Here is a 23,370-nt window from a genome sequence, read left to right as displayed (position 1 = left end):
GGTTGGCCTTGGTTTCGTGATGTAGCCCCATAACTTGTTTGCCCTGAAGCTAAATAAGCCTATTATTATATCCAATTCAAAATGCAGTACCTTTTTCTGACATAAATGATTCGGGCTGCTGAAAATGCATCAGGATAGCCTGAGAATGAGTGTATATTCTTATTAAAACGGTCCAAAAGAAAACTAGACTTAAGCATATATTCTTGCTGCTGTTTTATGAAGAGAGACTTCTGTAGATCAGAGTTTATTTCAGAGAGGGCAATTCTTAATGGTGCTGGAAGAAACGTCCCCTTCCTTTGTCCCAAAGTTAGTTTGTTTTATAAATTGATTTTTGGTAAGAGGCCTGAAATGAGGTATTTGTTTTTTTATAACCTTAATAGAATTGTTTAGCTAAATTAGACATCTGAAGTTGTTGGGAACAACAGAACATTGCACCGAAGCCAAGAAAAATCATCAAGTACTCAGTTGGCAGTACTGCATAGATGTGCACGCATGTTCCTTTAGATCAGGGGTGTCCAAACTCATGGTTTATTTAGAATCAGCCCTTAGTAATTCAAAAAGTATAATGAAAAATGGCAATATAGCCACGAATCTTGGGCTTTTGTTATATTGTAATTCTTAAATGTATATGTAAAATTATATTACACAGTATTCATGTGGTAATAAGCCCAATGTCAAATAAATTCCGTCATTTAAAGTTGAAAACATTTTCTAACAAATCTTAAGTGATAACAAAAAGCCCAATAACTTATTTGCATAACAAGCTTGAAATACTATAAAGCTGTTTTTTTTTCTTAAAGCATATTCAAGTATCAAGCATCATTTACCTACATGTGATTTTTGCTAACATATAACTTAACTTATGAAACAATATACCTCACCAGGGGCCCAGACCGTATTATGTTTTTCTGTATGTTGCCCTCAGTGAAAGAAAGTTTGGACTCCCCCTGCATTAGATGTTAAAAGCCTAATACAAAAGCATAATATCCTAAAAGAAAGTTGTTGTTCCAGCGTTGTCAATACATTTTGACATTGTACATGGTTTTCATCGGCTGTGATGATGAAGAACTTTCTTATAGCTCTTTAGGAAAGCGTGCATTTGGCCTGAAACTAATTTTAGAAGTGACTCTTGATAAAAATAACAACAACATTGTTTTTGTTTCCAAAAAATAAAAAGGACTTACTGTCATCGAACACTGATAAACATTTATGAAGCAGTTAGAAGGCAGCTTTTATTTTTGAAATTGACTTTGAAAGGTGCTATACGCATGTAATGGGAGCTCTCGCTGCAGAATCCCCATCCAACCTTTTTCTTCTTAGCTCTTAACATGGCACACTACTTATCATTAAAATTCCTGCCAAATACAACACCTGCCTGTTCCTGGAGGAATGATGTTGAGGAGAGTTTAGCTGGCTGTTAAGTTTACTTGAACGAGAACAGTACACTTACCATAAGAATAAAGGAAATTGGATAATGTAATTGGTTCATTAAGCACTTCAGATCTTGTCAAAGCATATCTAGTCAGCGGTTTATACAATTCTCTCAATCATTCAATTTGTGGCCTTTGCTTTGTATGCTGTGCCACAGCTGGAATCCCATAAAGCTTAATGGGCCCATTATTTACTCATTTCAAATTGTAATAATTTCTCCTGACATTACTGGAGGACGTTTTTATTCGTGTTACGATATGTGGTGACAAAGCCAGTCTGGCTAAAGCACTGGTCTGTTGACTGTAGCCATTAGCTAGCTACAGCTGTGAGTTTTTGGCTATGGTTATGAGACAGCACATGCCTCTATTGCTGGTTCAACTAATGTAGGCCCAATTCCAGACCGCCCCCTCCACCCTGACTACAGACAGAGTTCACTCCATCAGTGGGTAGAGTGTGGTTTGGAATTGGGCCATAGTGTCAAGGTCTGTACATTTTTCAGTTTTATTTTGAAATGTATTCCCTCTTTGTGACTTTTTTAGTTTTACTTCCTGTCTTTAGTTTCCTCCTGTTTCTGATTGCCTCATTGCGTGCACCTGCTGCCCCTGTGTTCCACCTCCCCTCCCCAGCTGTGTTTTGTCTTGTGCTTTCCCTTGTGCTCTTGTTGGGTCGTGGTCCCTGTTCCCATGCATGTTCATGTTGGTTTCTATGGAGGTATTATCCTGCCTTAACTCTACAAACAAACTACATATGTTTTACAGATGCCCTATGAGTCACTAACAAACACTGTGTGGTTTACAAATACAAAACACCATCTATAAACGAATGCATTTTGTTTTGCAATAAAACACGTATTTATCTTAGCTTAGCTTCCATTTCTCAGTTGTTCTGAAACTAAAGGAAACCAGGGGCATTAAAACCTTGAAGATATGCAGTTATACAGTACACTGCACCCTGTTTTTTAATGTTTCCTAATTTTCCAGATAATCCTCCATTTAGAAATGTTTTTTAAATTATATAAAGTTGATTTATCTTTCTTCTGAAGAGGCACAGTCAAATCATCACGACATTTGTTTTTGGCCTTTGTATTGCTGTCAGCAAGAAAATGAAAACATATGAGCGCAAATAGGGTATTTCAACTTGACTAACAAATTCTTTATTTTTCTACACTGTATTAACAGCTTTCTTTAATGCTGCATGAAAGCTGCTCTTCTTCTTCTTCTTCTTCTTCTTCTTCTTCTTCTTCTTCTTCTTCTTCTTCTTCTTCTTCTTCTTCTTCTTCTTCTTCTTCTTCTTCTTCTTCTTCTTCTTCAGGCCTCTACTGGTTTGACATTTCACTAAATGTCCATGTGGTTGTAGTTTCGGTTGACCAACTCAGCCAAGGCTTTCTCCCACACACCCAATGTGGTTTTAATTTTCACTCAATTTAGCCATCAACTGTCGGGTGGTGCAAATGTGTCAGCTATTAGATCTAATGGGTTATTCTGTGAAAACGCATTTTGTCTCCAGGAAAACAAAACAAAACTGCAATAAACACTCCTTTTAAAACATTGAAAAGTTACATTAAATTATAAAAATGATTAATTAGTCACCTCTTGTGAGAATTGGTCATTAAATACCTAATGATACAATGTAACCCAGAGCAGGGACCAATAATGCTGTAATGAATATACAAAGCTCCAAACGGATGCAGAGGAAGCAAAGAAATAGATCCTACGGACACTTAGGTTTAAGCAGCCTTCGAAAGCTACTGAGTTCTGTTATTTGGTTGGAGAAATAATATTAATGTTTACTGTTGTTCCAACTGCCGACTGTTTCCGTATGTAACTGGCATAGTGCACAAGCGCTATGCATCAAAATGATTCAACGTTGAACCCCGGTCACCTATTATATAAAATATAATTATTGGCATTAAAAGCGTTCTGGTTACCGTTTGTAGATCAACCAAGTTTGAACAGGCTTTTTTGGTATAGCCTACAAGAAATCAGTCTGAAATCAGTGTTGAGAGCAAAAGGCATTTGTAACCCCTTGACAAAAATGCAATCTACAAACCCCCTGCAGATTGAAAATTCGTCAGAAATTTGGGCCTAAAGCATTGGAGAATAAAACATTTTTTTTTGCATTATATAACAAGATATTTGGAAAATGCTCCCACTAGATAAAGCATTACTATTGGTTGGTACAACTACAACTAACCCTAACCCAATAACTGCTTTTTGAAAATGCTGTTTTTACACCCTAAACCTTCATAAATTCCCTTTATTGTATTATCTTCTACATACTGTACAAAACATATAGGTCTCTTTCTGTCCCTTGGCTGGTGGATTGTTCCGTTGGTGTTTGGCAGGATAATGTGTGGATGTAATTGGCCACCAGCTTTCTCTCTAAAATAGGATTTCCCCCACTTGCTTTTCCAAATATTATTCTCTATAGCTGTGACTAATTACTTCCATCTCCCAGCATAGAAAAACGTGACTTGGGTGAGCTACCACCTCCTCCTTCTGTTTAATTCGACATTGAACTCTCAGGGTATTTTTCAGTCAAATGCCTTTCAGTTTCCAGAAAAAAATACTTCAGGCAGTGCATAACTCAAATATTTAATCCCACTGGGAGGGACTCTCGTAGGAATGATGCAGGGGAAACAGAACACAATGCTTGTCGAATATGATGGTCATTCTGAGAAACCACTATGATTCAGTTTTGGCTTCAGAAGATGTGGCTTCTTTTGAGCCTGGTCAAAGCTTTCAACTTGTTTTCTTCAGGGCTAATATTGAGTTAGGTTTATCACATGGAAGTTGGGAGCCTGTAATACAGGTGGTCCCAATCGGTCAAAATGAGGATGAAGGCTTTATTTCCTATTTTTAACTTCTATTCCTCTGCCAAAACATAGTTACCAGGGTTGCCAACTTTGGGTACCTGGCTGGAGTGAGATTTTGATATTATGGGTTTAATTACACATATGTGCACTAAATTACTGCTATCGTGTCCATAGCGGGACCTTAGCCTATATATATGTATATATATATATATACCTATGTGGCTTTTATAGAAATATACCTATTCTATAAAAGCCACATAGGTATATATATATATGTGGCTTTTATAGAATATGTTATCTTACTCTAATCATGTTTTCAAACATATTCACCGATATCGATAAGTGCACTGTGCAAACCCACCTTTCCTTCAGTAAAGTTTGCCTTCGACTGACGAAAAGCTTGACGTTAAGATGGATTCTGCACATGCGCAATACGGGTCGGGGATTGACCAACCAGCTCCCACTGTTCTGCTGTCTGTTAGCGTTGTTAAGGGTAGTGGGGGTGGGAAGGGAGTGGATCGACTTGAGCAGCTGTCAACTCAACACTGTAAATAACCAATCAAAAACGGTCGCTGGTTCATTTTTTTTTTGCCGTGACAATTGTTTGGGCAGCGTGAGAGCGTGAGATTGAAAATGAAAGCCTGTGTCAAACGCCAGATGATTGAGAGTTGGCAACCCTGTAGACATAGGCGGCGTCAGGGTAGGGAATTGTGTTAGCCCTCCCGTTAGCCCTACCATAAAACCAACTAATATTCAATGAGTCAGGCCCACTTGAGGGAAATTAAACAACATGAAAGGAAACCAAGTTGATATAGATTTCAAATAAACAATTTGTTAATTAAAATATAAGTCAGTAGATGTTTGCTTCCTGCGAACACGACTCGTCTTGCTTGGGGTGAAGTCGCCCCGCCGTACTCTTACCATCCATTCGGCTCTCACCGACACATCCACTGGAAAGCTATGGAAGCTGATAGTACTATTGTACCTCGACGAATTCGTACAAGTGATACACAGCAATGGAGTGTGGTCTTTTTCACGCGTTTATACGCCAACCGTCTCTCTTTCACCCGAAATCCACTCATATTTAAACTTTGTCAACCAAATTATTAGCAGCTACTCTAAACTAGCGTCTCCAATCTCCACAACACAACCTACCGGAAGTAGTCAAGTGTACACTCAACACACGGAAGTTAACAGGAAGTTATATATATTGTGCTTGTAGCCTATTAAGCTCAGGTCAAACTTTATCATGGATACATTTGTTTTTAAACGTCGTCGGACGGAACAACAGGCGTGTTGGATAAGGACACACCTTTGACACCTGCAGGGGAAGACGACCACTCCGGTCCCGCATCTTCCATGTACCAGGCTCGGCCAGACGAAGATGAGCAAAAAGAAGAGGAGATGGAGCAGGGGATGGAGCAGCAGCAGGAGCAGGAGGAAGAGGACGAGGAAAGGGGCTGGCATGGCCAGACACAGCCAACCACTGCGGGCACGGACTCTGGCCATGATGCTAATGCTAACACTAACATTAGTCAACAACCCGGGGATGGACCGCGGCGCCCCTTCAGGAAAATGTACCCTTCAAGGCTAATAGGTAACCAGCAGAGATCTTTCAATGCTGCCTGGTTTGGCACATAGCCTACAGCTGGCTTGAATATTCGGTTGAGATGGACGCAACTTTCTGCTTCGCCTGCCGATATTTTTTGGGTAGTGGTGGTGCTCTTCCTTACTGCGGTCTTGTTGCCTAATTACCATACTTAATTTGTTGGAGATGTGTTTTGACTCTTTGCTGTTGTGTGGTACACTATATATGGCTTTAGGACAACGTAACTATTAACTATACCGTCTCTCTCTCTGTGTGTGTGTGTGTGTGTGTGTGTGTATGTGTGCGTGCGTGCGTGCGTGCGTGCGTGCGTGCATATTTCCAGCTGTGGGAGGGTGTTGTTTTATTGAATATATATCATGGCATTGATTTGAGCCCCACCGCTGTAAGGGTTAGCCCAAACGTAGTTGAACCAGAAAAAATACTATGGCGCTGCCACTGCCTGTAGTGACTGTTCAATGCAAAGGCTCAAACAATCCAAGACAACATCAACCCAGCTGATAACACATCGTAACTTAGTTCACAATCTAGAAAACATGAAGATTTCTCAAGGCTTCTTACTGCGATTGGCAACGTTACACAGGATAGTGAGGGCCTCGCTCTGCCAGAGATTTAAATGTGATAATGGTAGAGCGCTTGTCAACAGAGCCAATTACAGCTCCAGTTTGGCATCCAACGCGCTACAAGCCCATCCTCAAAAAAAAGAATACTTTTAAATATATGACCAGTTGAGTACTCGGAAGTACTTGGAAGAAATATGGTCGGTGTTTACATTAGCAAGCATCGCTAACACTCAGAGCTAACGCTGTACTGGAGAGAATATGTGTAAAGAAGCCGGATATAAAAGGTCCTGTCCTTGTAGTAAACTGGCAAGAGAGAAACGTTTGAGCTCCATGCTGTTTCAGAAATAATGCTTGATGTGGTTTGGAACATAATATCCATTTTATCATGGCAGCATTTAGCTGAGTGTCTGCCGGCAGACACCCTTCTCTTCGTAGAGCTCAACGCTACTGACACAGAATCAGCACTTCAGGAACAGGGCTGCAATAGAGGGAATGAGACATGCTACAATGGGTGATCTGTTTGGTATTTTGCGCAAAACACTTCAGAGACATATTTTGTATAGCTATTGCCCTACAATATATTGTTGAAATATAGCAGAATAGGAGACCTTTAAGAAAACGTTCATGGATGTTGATGTCGATTACTTCCTGTTCTGGCTGTGGTAGAAAGTCGGATATGCAGAGGAGCAGAAAACCAAATTATCTCTATGATCTTTTCGTAAACCATAACTAAGTAGTTTTTCTCCCTAATATCGAGGATATTTGAAGTGGGATTACAGACAGACAGTTTCAAGGCCTCGTTAGCTTTTGCATTGAAGTGAATCTTATACTGAATCCTCATCGGAGAGTTTTCCTGGACATCAATCAAAAATCCTACAAAAGTTAATCCACTGGTTCTTCAAATCCTCAGATGATATGAATCCATAAAGACTTTTCTGTTAGTTGTCACAGCTAAAAACAGAATAAGTGGCATGGTTTTTCGATATTCTCTAGGTTCAAGCTAGCAACAAATTAACCGAGATTCAGCAGGTTCTTTGTGGGCGGGACAACAACAAGCTGGATGTGCTTCTATAACGTTCAACCTGGGAACCTACATGTCATACAACTCTGATATGACAAATCTAATGTAATGAAACAGTGCCTTTTGTAAATATGTTACTTGTATTTTCCAGTTAAAGGCCCATTGAATAATGTATTTCAACCTTACTTGCTGTAATGAAATATAACTCATTTAAGTTTAAGACAGCGGAAAAAATGACTTAGACTTATGCTTTAAGACAGTGACCATCTTCATTTGTGAGCTACTGTAATGTGTTCGTATATCTGTTTGTGGTTGCCTTTCATCAAGTAATAATCTTGTCCGTGACATTCACAAAAATAGTCCAAATATTTTCTCCCTCTAAACTCCAAAAGCATTAATCAGGAACAGAAATGCATTGCATCTCTCTTTCCCAAAATAATCAAAGTGGACATAGACTGTCAATAACAAGTCTGGACTAGGGTTGATATCAGGTCATCTACTCTATTGTTATGACCCTCAAATCTCACAGAATTCCTTTTTTCCGCATCCATAAAAACAGCTGAATGCATTTTACCCATCTTCATTGTAGGCAGCCAGGATATTATATAACTCCTGCCTGCCTTTCTAAAGCACTTTTCCTCCCCTTCACCCCAAACTACTTTCTTTTCTTTGTTCTCGAGGCCACAACTCCACAACACACCTGTGAACCAGTAGCAGCAGATGCCTGTGGATGTATAAAGAAAGGTGAAGCAGTAGAGGCAGGTCTTTGTGAAGCCACAAAAGGTTCACTTGTAAAGATTCGGTCCTTTCACATTAACAACAGCTCATAATGCAAAGTAAAATGACTCTGGACTCAGCAAAAGGTATGCTTTCATAGAAATTAATAGGTTCCCGCCTCCTCATTCTCTGTATACATCCATGGTTTTTAGTATTAAACCATCCTATTTATTTTTTACTGGATACTCCTCCCCTCACCCCTTATGGCAGTGTAACAAAATATCTTTGGTTTCAAAATCAAAGGTTTCACTGTTTAAGTAGCTTTTATAAAAACCTCAATGTTTTTTTTAATCACCTATAATATAAATACATCAAAGTCTTTAGTTAAGCTGGGATGAAGTCACAGGATGCACTCTGGTACCCTTAATAAACCCTTTTAGCATGTCCTGTTTTTGCCATTTTGCAAAGAACATTATAATAGTTTGTCGAATGATTAGTTCATGAATTGGACTTGACTACTGGAGACAGAAACAGTAATTTACCAGAGACAACTAAATGTTTCATTATGTTCTCTCATCAGTTTCCAAATAGTTCCGCTTCCATGGAATTTGTTTCTTCTGCCTGTGTGTGTGTGTGTGTGTGTGTGTGTGTGTGTGTGTGTGTGTGTGTGTGTGTGTGTGTGTGTGTGTGTGTGTGTGTGTGTGTGTGTGTGTGTGTGTGTGTGTGTGTGTGTGTGAGAGAAAGAGAGAGCATGCCTTGGCACCCTTCCAACTGCACATGTTTCCATTTTTAGAAAATAAGTATGGGACAGCAGTTATAGGTAGGAACCGTAATATTTGAGTTTAGAAAACGCACACATTTTTTTCCTTGATGTGACATTTTTGCTAATGTAATTCCCTTATTGACTTAAGACACAAATAGGTATTTTCTGACGCCCGTATTTAACAATTCTTAGGCATGCTTGTGGAATGGCTTTGTTTATTTTTTTGGTCCAGAAAATGTTTTAATGATAGGCTTGGTCTCTCTGAGTGTGCTCTCAACTGGTTCAAATCACATGTTAATGAAAGACAATTTTATGTAGGTCTGAGAGAACATGTGTCTAATATACATGAAGTATATTCAGGTGTTGCACAAGGAAGTTGTCTTGGTCACCTGTTCTTCTTATTAAACATGCTACCATTAGCCAACATCATTAGGGAACATAATGTCAATTTTCACAGCTATGCAAACGACACACAATTGTACATTTCCGTCGAGCCTAATGACATCTGCCATCACTCAGCGGTTGAGTAATAACTTTTAAAACTAAACGAAAACAACAACAAAATGTTATTAGTTGATCCAAAAGGCAAAAGAGACAAGCTTTCGGCCAGGTTAGGTAACCTAAGTCAGACTAAAACGCAAGTCACAAGTCTGGGAGTCATTCTACATGCAGACTTAAATTTAATTCACATATGATCAAGGGAACTAAGACAGCGTTCTTCCATCGAAGAAATATTGCCAGTGCGCTCATTTTTATACCAAAAAGACGCTGTAAAACATATCCATGCCTTCATATCAAGTAGGTTGGACTACTGCAATGCTCTTTTTACTGGTCTTCCCAAAAAAATCAATCGGAAAGCTCCAGCTTATCCAGAACTCAGCTGCCAGGCTTTTAACAAAAACCAGAAAACCGAGCACATTACTCCAGTTAACGCTGCACTACATTGGCTGCCAGTGTCTTTTAGAATTCTTTTACTGGTTTTTAAAGCTCTTAATGGTTTGGCACCCGCGTACCTCACCGAGTCTCTATCATTTTATGTCCCTAGATGAGCTCTGAGGTCCTCCTCAGCTGGCTTTTTAAATATTCCTAAAGTCCCCTAAAATAAAATGGGAGCGGCCGCTTTTATACAGTATGCTCCAAAACTGGAACACCCTCCCAGGAAATATCAAAGAGGCCAACTCAGTGGACATTTTTAAATGACAGCTAAAGACACAATTCTTTAGATTAGCTTTTTATTAGCCGCACACTCATTTTAAATGGTCTTTTAATCTTTATTTTTTACCTACTTTTATATTGTTTTATTGGTCTTAAATGTTTCAATTTGTATTATTTATGTAACAGTTTAAATAGCAACATTCCTTTTAAGTTGGTGTCTGCCTTTCTGTAAAGCACGTTGAGCTGCGTGTCAAGTATTAAACGTGCAATATAAATAAAGCTTTTTTATAGAAGCATTGTTGAAAGGGGGGAGACAGAGGAGAGGATATTGCATAATAGTTCCTTGAGTCGAACTTGGTGCTGTGCAGCAGATACTGCATATAGGCTGCCAGCTCTAAAGATGAGCACTCTGGCGGCCCGGCATGGCTTTATTAACGGAAGAACTGGCTGTTTGTTTCTTTTTTCTATTTTCAAAGAACCCCTTAAAATATTTTCCCATCCTGGCCAGAGCTTAACATTTTTGATAGGACACAAACGTCTTGTGTTTCGTATAAAGTCCAAATCACAGCTGTGCCTGAAAGAGCTGTCAGTATGGACTTGTTTTAATACAAATTTTAATAAAGTTAACCACTACTTGAGGCTTAATGCAATTACTCTGTAAGACAAACATTATTATTTTGATTAAACTGCAATAATGGTTTAATCATCTCCAACCATGTGCTTTGTATAGAGGTTAAGCACATGGTTGACTCACAATAGAAACCATAACGGTGTTTAACTGTGTTCTAACTGCATCTATCTGGAATGCTTTCTTTGTGTGTGATCCTGAACATCTTAACTTAAATATTAGCTTCATCCTAACAATAATAGTAGTTAGAAAATGCTCCTCAGTTATCTAGACAACTCCATGAAATAAAGTTACCATACCAATGAAGCAAAATGCAAAATGTTTAAGGGGAGCATTGGCAATGCAGGAACATCATGTTTGACCAAACACACAGCTTTAGCAAAACAATCTGTTGTTCAATTTCAATGCTTTGCTGCAACTCTTCAAAATTAAGTCATAAACAACAATTAAAATGTCAGTTCTGTGACAAAGCTCTTCGGAAAGACTGCCGGGCTGCTGCCTGTTGTATCTCTCAGCCCCTCCATCTGATTTTGGCTCTTCCAACTCTCAGACAGCATCTACAGCTGCCAGTTCGCTCTTCAGTGTTTGAAGTGGCTGGTTTCAGTTTGATGTGGGAGTAAGTGCACTTGCGTCAAGCCAAGCATCTGTGATGGTTGTAAATAAGTTTGAAATAAAATATCATTATGGTACATGGCTCCAAGCACAATAAACCATTTCTCTTTTGGAGTATGTCTATGTATGCAAGTATGATACTGGTAGTTGTTACATGTCTGAATGATCTCTTTTAGGAACCCACACACACAAAATGCAAGTAATTCAACACACACAGTATTAACAAAAACTGGCTCATGACAACTAATCCACATGTGGTCTGCTATGCTGAGAAAAGCACTACAGGAATCTTCTGTTTTAGACATGATATGAAATGTGGACTCAACAACATGTACTTTCCATTCTAAATTAAATTACATCATAAAAGGAAATCAAATCATAACGTACTACAGAAAGGCAGAAAAATGGCAGGTGCTTTAGAAAACGTTGAGTCCGAAGATGAGGCTCAAACGCGTTAGGCCTCAACCATACTTCCCTGAGGGCTTGAATCATACACTGTTTCTATAACACATTTTTCCATTGGTGACATTCCAGAAGCATAATCCACTTCTCCACTGTCCATAGCCCTACAATGTACAAAACCCCCATGGTTCGTCCCAGAAAAATGGATGACACACTGGTCTTTGTCGGCACAAACATGGCAGTTAACGTTATATAACCCTGTCTTTCTGCACATAGAATCTGCTTAAGGGCCCTTTCACAACAAGCCCTCAGGAGGACTGCTGGGTGCGTTCCCCATCATTGACTGTTTCAATAAGCGATAGAAGCCGTTGTTTTCTTTAATACTGGCTATCAGGTGAATTAAATACATGTAGGCTTAGTCAAAATATACCTGTAAAATGTGTCAGTACAAACACAGCAAATCTCACAATGATATCAAGAAATCATTCAAGGCAGTTTTGGTGAATAATTGATATGTCATGCGCATTTCTGTTTAATGTTTGTTTTTCAGTCGTAAAGGGGTACTGTCATACTGTCATCAACGGTAGTACGGCTGTCATCAGAAATGAACAGCGGCATATGGGCGGAGGAGGAGACCAAATCTTTACCGGGACAGTGTGTAGGATTTGACAGTATCTAGCGTTAAAGATTCCCTCTCTGCTCAGACTAATTGCCCGCCAAATGCACAACCATCGTAACTCTGTGCTATTTTATAGGATCTTCGCCGAGGTCAGAAAGGATTCTTACTATCACACTGATTTAGAAGCAGTGAAATTCGGCTAACAGCATTACTGCAGTTTTTACAAGCATGATAGAGAACTTATGGTGGTCATAAAGAGATATAAGGATAATACTCCAGAGTTTTGTTTGGCTGCACAGTGGATTTCCTTTTCCAACTCAATATACAGTATATATATATATTCATTTTCAATTAATATCTAAGCTATATGTGGTGGAAATTCATTTACCTATAAAACAATCAAATACTCAACTTAACGTTATGCCTATGCATGTCTTTTAAAATATTACTAATATTAAATATGAAACAAATGAACGGCTAACCAATAGGCAACCTCCCAATTAAGGAGTGAATTTAAGCTGATCTTTGGGGTATCGGCCTCATGCACTGACCACACTGTACATCACTGTCCTGTGTGCCAACAGAGAGCTGCTTTGTAAATTGCTTTGGATAAAAAGCTAAATGAAATGTAATGATACGAGATGAAAGTACAGCCACCAATCAATTACGTGTATTTACCTTTCACCGCCTCTAGGGCGCTTCCAAATTACCATATTATGTGTTGTTGCTACATCTGGTTAAAGCGTAATTGTTAGTACTTAGCATAGGGTCTCCTGCTTAGTTAACCTTTACTTTGCCAGATACACGGTTTTAAAGCCTTTAAATGAACTGTTATTTAGTTAAAACAGTTTTGTCGAGAAACTAACTATTTCAATTACCAATATGTGATTACTTTCTCCGAAAAATGTTAATTTTAGAATGTAGAGTAATATTTGGAGCGGTGAGGTGAGGAGCTGCTGGCTGTCTGCTGAAGGAAAAAAAACTCACTTCCTGAACGGTAGACACAGGTCTGCACTGCAGGTGTAACCATAGGCTGTTAAATAGTAATTCCAAATCCAAGACGAAAGCCATAATCTGGGGATAACTAGCTAGAGAGTTAAAGTTAACTTGCTAACTAGGCATATTGATAGCAAACGTTCAGCAGCTAATTAGTTAACTTTTGCTGACTAAACAGCCAATGCTCGCTAGCTAAATAGCACACTTATAGGTTAAATGAGTTGGGTCTCTAGGTTAAGTTGTTGTTAGAAATGCCAATGACGTGGACTTTTATCAACCTTTTTGGCAGGGAGAATTATTACATTCTCTCAACGAGAGCTTTAGTATGCAGTCTGAGTTTGTATCAATGTTCATACAAACTGTTTGTGAACTACACCGTTTCGTGTTTAGCGCATGTATGTTTTTAAGCTCAGACAAGCAGCATGACATTCGAACTGAAGACAGCCATGCCTGTAAAGTTACTTCAAGCTTGCGCCCTTGGTAAGCGGAGCCAGGTATATGGTACTTTGTAGGTTATAAAGAAACTGTTTAATGCCCCTATATTTTCTGGTAGTAGTGTGCTTATAGAGCAGCATTGAATTGTTAATCATTGCCTGTATGGAAGTGCTGCATTTTTATTTTGTTTAGGCAGTAATTTAATTCAGTTAAGGTGTAAATGAAAGTGTGACACTGTAAAAGATGAGGAGTTGTTCACAATCTTATATTAAGAAATAAGCAGTTATCTTAGATGTCATGATGCTGAAAGTGAAGCTACTGGCAATCTTAATGCAAGACGAATAAAATAATTCCATCTGTAGACTTCCTGCTGTGTAATATTGCCAAGGGCTGCTTCACATACAGAGCATGGATGTGGTACTGTACTATTTGATCACCGCAGTCTTACTGTAATTTATCTTGAACAAAAAATCTGAGATGCACTGTAGCTAGTCCCTGAGGTTGTCCTGCAAAAACAAAAAGAAGTTTGAAGCTTAGTTTGGCTGAGAACATACGACAAAGAAACAAAGTGTCCTGTAGAGGTTGCTTTTAAGCAGGAATGAATGAAAATAAGCATGCTGGTGAAGCAGCTGTGGGAAAGCAAACTCTCAAATGTGCTTTATATTTCAAACAAAGTTTTTTTTATTGAACTTACTAAAAACAACAATTATAAAAAGGTCCCAGCATTGCCACACACACGCTAGCTCCACAAATGTGTTCTTGCAGGCTCTTATGATCCCCAGCTTTATACAAATTATAAAACACTCAATGACCCCCAAACAATTCTCATTTCACCATAAGTATTCGCAGGACAAAATTATTTTTTATTCAACAGAATTTTTTTTGTTTTTTAACCTAATAGTTAGTTTCCTCAAATAACTGACTTGTTATCCATAGAAGCCACAAAACCTACATTTACTTTTTATTGTGTGGTCAAAATGGCGCATGAACCTTGCTTTTTGAAAAACCAAATGACTAAAATGTCAAAAACTGTGTGAAAACTCTCCCATAGAGAAAAACAAATGTCTGACAGTATGGCATGAAGCAATAAAACAGGCTGGGTAGCGTTGTGAATCAAAACCAAACAAACTTTTAGCAGAAATCTAACCACAAAGCCACAGTCTCTGTAATGTTCTTTGCAGGGAAAGACTTTGACCACATATTCAAAATGTGAACTTTCGTGAACCTTCAAAATCAAATAACCATTGTTACGGGGGGGGGGGGGGGGACGGGACCGCTACGTTCCCTTGCAAACTTTTCATATCATTGTATTAATAAATGCTGTCAAAACTTGACGAGAAGCATTTCGGATTCTATTTGTCTATTCCTTCTTCAAGGTTTCCAAACCCAACAAAAGCAACATCATCCCCTCTGTCTTCCCCATTCAATACTGTGATAAAGGTATTCTCTGGCTCACAAACTATCTTTATAAATAGAAACAAAAAAATTAAGTGTGAGTTTATGTCTATGGAAAACTGAGGAAGCTCAGAGTTGTTAGTGCAACCAAACGTTCATCTGTTTGGGTGTTGTTTCCCACCAAGATGAGAATCTGATTCTTTGCTCATGGTTTATCAGTATTTCTGATTGCTTGGAGAACAGGAAAATGAATTCATCCAGCTAGCTCTTTTCAGTATAGCCTCAGGTTCCTGGAACTCCAGCAGGTGACCAGAAGCTGAGTAAGACTATATTATGTAAACACATTTGTTCAGGTTTTTCAGCGAACTACACTGTGAAGAATATAAAAACTAAGAATTCTGCATCGTGAGCCACACTTCTTTGTCGTCCACAAGGCGCTGGGCAGCGACCGCTCCCAGTGCTTTTTTTATTGTTTCTATGACATCAGATTTGTCTTTCCTGTGATTCACATGCATGCGTACATTCAAGTTCAACTACTTTCAACTAAGGACACAGTCGTAAGTGACGTCTACATTGACAATATTCGATTTGAGTACACATAAGTGGAAATGGTAACTGCAAATGTTGGTTTTCCTCAAAGAAAGTGCCGGAGTGGTGTTCCGGTGCGCTCTGGCATCACTACAGCCCTGTATCCCCCCATACTTCAAAGGCCGATCTGTGAACATATTGTCCTTCATGAAACCGATCTGTGGCGCAAAAAAGGTTGAGGACCGCTGTACTAGAATCAGGCCATTTTGGCTTCATGCGGCACGGAGCAACTCTCACAGGAATGACCAAGGCCCCACCTCTGATACTGTATCCAGTTCCCTTAATTATTAAGGGTACTGCATGGATGCTGTCTCAAGGCTTAATACATCCATGCTTGAGATAGCATAATCTGTGAGTGGATACATTTAGCATAATCTGTCACCTTTATTTTTATATTCATTACAGGAGCAATTATTATCCCTTTATTTGTTGTTTCTATGCAGTACATTTACTTTTTTTCTATTATAATAAAGAGTGGCTTTTTACGGGGACGTCACCAGCGCTTTTCTGAAAAGTTGAAATATTTTCAACACGGAGCGCATTGTGGACACAGGCCCCAATCCTACATTAACCTGCCAGCATCCACTTTTGCCGGGGATGGACTTTGCATCACTGGAAGAGCTATGCATATAAAGTGACATTTTTCCCAAGATGAACGGTGTCACTGTACATCATAGACTTATATCTACATGGTTAACAAGTGACTGAAATAAGTGACTCACTACAATGTGTGGAATAAATACTTTTAAAATGTGTCCCAGTGGTGTTTCAGTTTTTTCATGCTGCTGCAGATGTTGCTTCTTCTGCAGGTGTGTGACTATATGTGGTCTGGCAGCTGAGCCGGAATGTTTTACTGCTGAGTCCAATGGACTTGTTCATATTTTTGTTTTACTGCTTCTGTTTTATTACTTGTGTACTGAAGTGTTTGCTGCTACACCAGAAAAACAGCACAGTATCAGTATTGTTATATAAAGTGAAAAATGTATCATCCTAACAAGACGTTTTTCAAGTTGTAACAATGTACTGTATCTTCATGTCTTAAGAAGACTACTGTTTTTATGTTATTATGACTTAAAACATCTTCGATGGCTGTGTCTTCTCTCCGGTTATTCAGTGAGAAACTTCTCCCTGCTCCATGCATTTTGTGTTATGTATAGGTTATCGTGTTATATAATAAGATGTCATCACCTTAAGTTTTACTGTAGTAACAGCATGAAATCATCTTAAAAAACAGTGGTTATTTGTGTGGTTGCACCTGGTCCAACGGTTTGACATTAATGCTGCCTTGGATGAGTAGTCTTCTTCAAGGTTTTGCCAGACTATGCTGCCCTCTACCAGCTGTAACACATTTTAAATGTAACTAAAGGAACTTTAATTTAACAAGTAATGTTATAAAAAATCTAAGGACCCTAGAGGTAGGCACACAAAATTATTTCTGGCTACTCAACTTGTACAACAAGCTGACAACACTACATTTTTATAAACTGCTATAATTCAGCTGATATTTTAAAAATATATTTCTTTTTTTGCCTGTTGCCTTTTGCCTTTGTTATATACTGTATATAGATCAGATAGATGACATGCAGCAAAGGGCCATACATTGGACTCGAAACCCAGCCTGCTATGATAAAGTCTCCGCTTGGTACATTGGCCAACTCGCTTTGCATGAATTTTTATTAGCAAGTTGCTAACTTTCTTAATGGGTTCATCACTGCTTTTCTTTTCTTCTGGAAACAGCTTCATGACCTAACTGTAGAGGTGATTTGAGTTTCCCGACCAACATAATTCCGTAGAGCTCTGTGAAACTGTAGCTTTGGGTTTAAACTGACACATCGGGCAACAAATATCACACCTAATGGCCGGTATTCTCCAGCGTCCAATGTGAGTGTTAAAAGTCAGCAACACTTTACCGGTCTTCACACTATGTGGACTTCCAGCCTACAGAGCAAAGGTCTTTTTTTTACAAGCCAAGAGATTTGTTTTTAAAAAAGTCAGAGGTCAAACCTGGACAACACTTGTGTCTCGCCCTTTCTCTCTTGTTTGGACAGACATGAGAACATCAGGCTCAGGAATCTATGAACTGATCTTAAAAGCCGCCTTTATAAATAAAATGCAACATTATAATTATCATTATTATTATTAAAAGTAGAGAGGCAGATTTTGGCAGGATAAATCAGCCTGACATGTCATGTCCATCAGCTCAACACCTTTCATCTGTTTATGGTTCCACAAGTGTCCAAAAAGTATTCCAATCGGCCAAGTATTTTGAAAAGGACCGCCATTCCAAAATTATTTAAAATTATTTTGGGGAAAGTGGAAACCTCTTAAACCCTAGAACATGTTGCAGTTTTATAAAGAAACCTTCTTGGATTTCTCCTGCAAGATCAGTTTACATTTTACTGTGTACATTAGTGTTTACGATAGAAATCAAACCCAACAGGATGGAGTCAGAAAAGATCTTTCAAAATGAGAAACAACTAAAGTCCATATAAAGGGCGCTTCTTTCCAAAATGGGAAAACTCTTGAGAACGGAAAGGAAAAGCTTGCCAAAGATCCAAGGATTTCACTTGGCTTCATTAGAGAACAAATAATTGAAAAGCTTTTAGTGTCATGGTTGTGTAAACAATAAATGAGACGAACATGTATGAATGCACACAATGAGATTATTTATCTTTGCTCCATGACCTTAAAATGACAATAATCAATAGACAGTAGACATCTGCAGTGTTGATTTTGTCTTAAAATACTTAAATAGTTTGGGTGTTCAGAGACTCCAGCTATAATGAAAGTAAAGTATAATACATTTGATATGCTCTTTGCAGTATGCTTGATTAGTGTTGACATTATCCCTCGCTGAAATACCAAATCATCTTAAGCGTCCCGATTTTTTCGAAAAAAACAGGCCAATACCTCTATGTGCAGTATGTTTGGAGTTTGGACAGTCATCTTAGCTCCAAGATGCGTTTTGGAGTCGTAAATCATTTGGTCTGTAAATACACTAATAAGCCTTTGTGTCCCCCAAGGGACCTAAAAGACAGGGAACCAGTAATGAGGTTTACTAAGGCTGATTTCGATTAGTGATCCAATCAAGCTGTAATTGACCTTCAAACTTTCCATTTGTTGCTTGGCCAGACCTGATGTGAACTGTGTGTGTTTGGTGTGTGTTTTGGTTTAGATTTACTTAAGATTGAATGCAATACACCCACTTCCTTCTTTCTTTCTGATTCTATGAGCATTTTTGCACTGTATTTTTGTATATAGGGGTAAAAATATACATTTGGACGATTTGATTATTTATTTATGGACAATCTGATTGGCATGAAGCCATAATCTCCAACAACCAACCAACAAGAGCCGTTTTACTGATGATTGGATGTGAAATAGTCTTCTGGTAAGACAACATCTATGACTTTCATTCTCACTTATTTACACCACAGCACGTCCGTAATCCTTCAAGTTTAACTGTACTTAATATATTATTAATTGATCATAGTCTTGTTTGGAAATTAGTATTGAAACATAAACTCTTAAATGTGCACAAAAATCTACAAACACTCTTATTGATACATTTTGAGCCTGGATGGCCACCAGCAATTACTACTACGACTATTAGTTAAATGGCTTGATATAAATTATTATTATTAAATGTGGTACTTTTGTTACCTAGCATGGCAGTTTTGATATCATGCAAGATTTTGTGTGAAGGCACGAAGGCGCTTGTAATTCAACCACAATAGCGAGTTTGTTTTTTAAGGTGATTGCGAATCATTGTTGTGCCTCCCTTTTTTTTCAAAACATGGTTTCTTACATAGTTCTGAGTAAATTTGAGTGCCTTCCAGATGAAAAATTATCATTTGGCTGATCCCTTAAAGATTGGCTGAACTTTCCAACAGGCGCCATCTTTAGGTTAAAATTTGAATGTGTCTAATAAATATGGTTATGGTATATTACAAACCTTACCATCCTCCTCAGTTCTACTTCTACTATTTAGCATATGTTAGCAAACATGCATGCTAAAGTAAGATAATAAAAATGCCTAATATTAAGATTTTTATTGCCCAGATGTGTCTCATATTCGGATCCCTCAAAGCTAACTTCCTATCTTGGCTGTAGTCTCTTAGTCTTGTTCAGGTTTTCTTTGTCACTTCCGCCGGGGTGAACACACTGAGGATGCCTGCAATACCTGCTTTAAGTTAGACTATTGTGGTCTGGAAATGGGACACAGCCAATGGTGTATGTCCAGAAGGCCAATCTGGGAAATGTAGGAAACCAGAAATAGAACTTGCAGTAACAAAAGCAGGTTTATAGAAAACTACTTTTAAGTTCACAGCCACAAAATAAGTGAACATCACGTTCAGATCTGTGGATAAAATGGAGGAATTTTCCGAAGGGCCAACTTCTCGTCCCCCAATATGCGCAACAAAGGAAAAACCAACCAGGAACCACACTTCACTGGAAGATCTCTTTCACATTTATCCGTACATCTTCTGCAGTTTGACCTTTCCCATCCCCCAACCCACTGCCGTGCTGGTCCCGCCTCTACTACAAACCTCCCATTATGTCTTCATCATCAACAGAGGGCAAGGTACCATAGAAAAAAAGAAGAAACAGAGGGGGATAAAAGGAGGTCTGGTGAAAGAAAAAGCTTTCTGTAGGGGAGGACGAACCAGAGGCGGGTGAAGAGAGAAAGAAGTGAAACACAGGAAGATATAAACCACAAAATCAGAGGTGTGGTGAGGGAGGGCAGAGGGGAGAGTAGAGATTTGTGGACCAAAGGAGGCAGAGAAATCAAGAAGCGCAGTGAGGAAAAAGGGGGCGAAAGGAGAGCGTCTCACTGTAAAAACTGCAAGAAACTAAGAGCGTGCCAGACTCAGACAGCGAACCCTGCAAACACAGGTAAGGTAAGCAGAATATTTTATTTTATCTTTTTTATTTTAGCAGAAATTCCAAGAAAACAACAAGCGATGGAAATAAACGGCAAGGAAAACCCGAACACACCGATGCTGAACCACTTGCAGCATGTACGGGACATTTATAAACACTTTATTTTATGGTCCTCATGCTTAATCTTGCTTGTTAGAGACCAAATTTCTGAATTTAGTCGGAATCATCCTCTAAGAGCTCGTAAAAAGAATGGTCAGAAATCTTTTCCCTGTTGCCAGCTGCTTTGAAAGGATTGTCCAGCTGTGGCCTTTAAAGCTGCATTGGGTGCGACCTAGAATTCAAATAAAAATTAAATGATGAGGTGGAAAATTTGGTTCAATGTGTCTAATGTATAGATCACTTTTGTCATGTTTTTTTGCTTGTTCTCTGAGAAAAAGCTGGGAAGAAGTCGATCGGGTTGTAAGTTCTTACAGAGAACCGTAACCGTTTTCAGAAAAATCCCTGTGGAATTAATAATTCAAAAACCTCGAGCCTTTACATGTATTTATGTTACTGTGACATGTGCAGAAAATACAAGCGTACTCTTCCCGATGCAGTTTGTCAGGGCTCCGTATATCGACTTCACGATCTGCTGTCAGCAATCTTCAGGATTGTGTGTCCAAGGGGGAAAGAAAAAGCTGTTGCACTGTTTAGAGATCGTAACCTGTTCAAAGCCCAGGCAGCACTGAACAACGGAAAATTATTCATACATTTCATATCAATCTTGTGCCAATAAAACAATATATTTAAAGCAAGACACAACATTTATATATCATATTTAATATAGAATTCAATGTGTAGGATTATTTTATGACCTGTAACTTCCGCAACCGGAGGTTTATCTATAGTAAAGCTGACTTAAAGACGATAAAACATTATGTGAGGTGCACTGCAAATTACACTTCGGATAAATAAAGTCATTTTTTATTATATGAGATAAATATTGAATTAAAGCGTTTCTGTATTTTGGAAAAAAACGTTTTTTTAAAGCATAATCATTGTATAGTTTATGAAATAAAGTGAAGTCTGCAATCTCATGATAAAAAAGTGACAATTAAAAATATGTATTCTTCTAACATTGAAAAACAATTGCGTTAACGTCGACACACAATTGCTTTGATTTTGTCGAACTCATGCCGTAAACTCTGCAAGATGGTTAGCAAATGAATGACAAAAATCAAGAGCAAACGATGTTGTATAATACTTTTTCAGAAAGGAGATTACCTTATAACTTTGGGTATATTTTCATGCCTCACTTTAATTTAAATCTTGACAAGTACAACTCAAAACGTTTGCGCATAGTAAAAAGCTAATCATGTTTGACTTTAATTTATAATAAAAATACAGATTTACCTGTGAAACATCAGCTTTATAAAGTAGTAACTTCAAATACATAATTCAGCTGCAATGCCAAATAATAAAGAACTATAGGGATATATTGTAGGTATAGCTAAATTATCAGCAAAGTTCCCTGATGTGTGTGTGTGTGTGTGTGTGTGTGTGTGTGTGTGTGTGTGTGTGTGTGTGTGTGTGTGTGTGTGTGTGTGTGTGTGTGTGTGTGTGTTCTGTTGTTGTTGCCATTGGTGTGTACCTAGAGGAATGCTGGTTGAACAGCGTCGTTTCATCAGAGACTTGATGGTTGAAGTCATCCCTTAGAAAGTTGATCCCTGCTGATCCTCACCCATAAGGCTCTCATCAGCTGAGGCACTATGGTCATTTCAAAGTAAATCAATGAAGCAGCAGCTAAATCCGAGCATTTATCTGCCGTTAAGACACTCAGAGGACTTGACATGGGGTTAAAAGTTTCTATTATGAGCTCATTCTTAGAAAGTTTACTTTGATTTCAAAATTTGGTATCTTAACGACAAGGATTGAGAGGATCAGAAGAAGAGACGTGATCTTCCTCTGACCTTTCAACAAGTACGTCCAGATGTGAGACTTTGTCTTGCTCTTCCTGATGCAGAATGTAAAGGAAAGTCGGACTGTCATGCACTTATGACAGTTCAAGTTTCCTCCGCTGTGATCACAAAATTATTCCTGGAAATAAATGGCCTGTTTTCTGTGATGCGTGAGATCTTCCTGGTTTTAGTTTTGATGTTGAGCAGTCTGGCTCTTGCAGTGTTGTGGCCTGCTCTGTATCTGGGGTGCTGGTTTCTGTCAGGGTGGATCAAATGCTTCAGGGAAAAAATGTGATTATAGTATAAAACAAAAAAGACTTTAAAATGAAAAAAACATTCCCAAATCATGTTGTTACGTCTTGATTCTGTTGCAGCAGCGGATGTGTTTCCAGGTACTGTTGTATCCTGGTTACTGGGACATCTGTTGTGCATGCAACAGGTATTGTAATGGTTTATTAGTGACACAAAACCCTGGTTCCTGGTGTGTGTGTGTGTGTGTGTGTGTGTGTGTGTGTGTGTGTGTGTGTGTGTGTGTGTGTGTGTGTGTGTGTGTGTGTGTGTGTGTGTGTGTGTGTGTGTGTGTGTGAGAGCATACTTAAAGTGCATTTCCTACACACTGTGTCCGAATTGACTTGTTTACATTTTATGAGGCTGAGATTTAGTGTCAGTGTTTGTCAGACTTTAAATTGAATTATTCTAAATACAAGGATTCATTGCTACGCACCTTCACAGCAATATTTTCCCTCTCAGATCTTTGTTCCGGCACATATCTACATAAGGCTGAGACAACCACTTTCTTCTGG

At 38.6% G+C, this 23,370-nt stretch overlaps 2 protein-coding genes across 2 annotated transcripts in view; one reads left to right on the top strand and one right to left on the bottom strand.

The window, feature by feature from the left end:
• The window catches only part of LOC134882547 (serum amyloid P-component-like), a 230,139-nt gene that overhangs the window by 38,788 nt on the left and 167,981 nt on the right, over positions 1–23,370 (bottom strand). The gene's annotated exons all lie outside the window — the stretch shown is intronic.
• asip1 (agouti signaling protein 1) overlaps positions 20,405–23,370 on the top strand; it is a 32,280-nt gene continuing 29,314 nt past the window's right edge. The window contains exon 1 of the mRNA XM_063910329.1: positions 20,405–20,647. The gene's annotated coding sequence lies outside the window, so the exon portion shown is untranslated. The remainder of the gene's footprint in view (positions 20,648–23,370) is intronic.

This window comes from Eleginops maclovinus, chromosome 20 (genome assembly GCF_036324505.1).
Source record: "Eleginops maclovinus isolate JMC-PN-2008 ecotype Puerto Natales chromosome 20, JC_Emac_rtc_rv5, whole genome shotgun sequence".
NCBI lineage: Eukaryota > Metazoa > Chordata > Actinopteri > Perciformes > Eleginopidae > Eleginops > Eleginops maclovinus.
This window is presented reverse-complemented; position numbering and strand designations above follow the sequence as displayed.